The sequence below is a fragment of the Corylus avellana genome, chromosome ca5, assembly GCF_901000735.1.
Source record: "Corylus avellana chromosome ca5, CavTom2PMs-1.0".
Lineage (NCBI taxonomy): Eukaryota > Viridiplantae > Streptophyta > Magnoliopsida > Fagales > Betulaceae > Corylus > Corylus avellana.
This window is the reverse complement of record NC_081545.1, coordinates 30612109-30613956: the sequence shown is the minus strand read 5'-3', so window position 1 is coordinate 30613956 and position 1848 is coordinate 30612109.

Genomic DNA, 1848 nt, shown 5'->3' with positions numbered 1-1848 from the left:
ATAATCTCAACATTAATAAAATTGTCCAGAATTAATATTAAGGTCCTAACACGTTCATAAAGTCAAACTGGTACCAATTCTTGGTTGATCATGAAAGGAAGATTTCGGGTTAAATGCAATATAGGGAAGCCAGAAAACTACAGCATGCGTGATTTCGGCCTAGCTATATATACCTGCAGTTGTCTAAACTTGGGCTAATGCATGTGGACCAATTAATTAGCCGAGCGGAAGAGGAAAGCAAGGTGAGAACTGGGCCACAAGGCCTAATAAGAGTCGACTATATATATATATATATATATATTAAATTTCCATTATATTATTAATTCATCATATATATCGCATGGTTATCATTATCTGCATGCGCAGAAGATATCATTTATTGGTGCTCAGTTTGACAAGAATGTATGGTGGAGAATATGGTGGAAAAGGCTGTACCCTATACCATACAGAGGATGCTCATTCCCCATCAATCACGACCATCTGATCATCAGCTGGTCCCACACTAGCATTTTTTTTTTTTTTTTGTAAATAAAATTGAAAAGAAAGGAAAGAGTAACCTAGTTTATCTTGGAAGAGAGCACACTGTTATTTTATTTTTTTTTCTTCCGACAGCCAAAAGAACAGTAGCAGCGTTATGACCAAAAAGTAAAGCTATTAAATGATAAATCATCTAATCGGGCTGGATTTTTATTTTTATTTTTTCATTTTTAATTTCTTTGGGCTCCACAGATTTGACAGCTGGTGACATATATATATATATATATATATATATATGATGTTTATAATTTATATAGTGTCAATTTATTCTTCTTCATACTTTAAATTTGAACAATTGATATCTTGAATCGGTATATATATTGTAATTAATAAATCAACCCTAGCTAGCTTATAATAAAATTTTCATTTTAAGTTGAGTGTCCATTTAATCCTTATATTTTTCACTTGAATAATTAATCCCTTAGACTTACATGTGGTAACAAATCAATTCTTTGGTAAAATTTTCTATTAAATCTTAAACAACCATAACTTTTAAATAAATAACACCATAAGAAAAAAACTTATATTTTATTCAAATGGATATGAATTTAGTTTAAATTTCCTCACTCATAAGTCGGCTGGTCCGAATACTTTGGAAGGGTCAAAATGGAATGTCGACATCACCATAGATGAGGTGTAGGATTGATCAAGTCCTTTCGGATGAGGATCAAGTCCTTTCGGAGGTTGTAGTTTGTAAGACTTACCTTTTAAAAATTACTATTAAATTTGAGACGGTCATTATTGAATTTCGATCTACTGATTCAAAAAATTTGTTGCATGAATGTATTTTTCAAATTTCTGTAATAGATGGTTGAGGTTAATTTCTTGTGCAATCCAAAAACTATTGACTGTTTTAATTTTGTCCTTAAAATTTTCTTTCTTCAATTAGAAATTTAAATGGAAAACTAAATATTGGGAGTGCCAGGTTAAACCAAATTATGAAGCATATGAGGTATAATATTAGAAAAATTGAAAACCAAGGGTATCTAGCTACTAGCTACTAGCTAGCTTAAACCAAAAAATAAATTTTTAGGTTTGACCCTAAGGGGTGGTCAAACCACCCCATGTGGCCATGGGGGTGGCCGAATATTGGGAGTGCCAGGTTAAACCAAATTATGAAACATATGAGGTGTAATATTAGAAAAATTGAAAACCAAGGGTATCTAGCTACACAACAAAAATTAATTTTGTTTTTGACTAGGGGTTTTTGACGCGTCGTTTTTGACGTTTGTCGACCGTTAAAAGGGTAGGTGTCAAAAAACTGGGGTTTTTGACGTGTCTACAGTGACACGTCAAAAAATTTTCGACGTG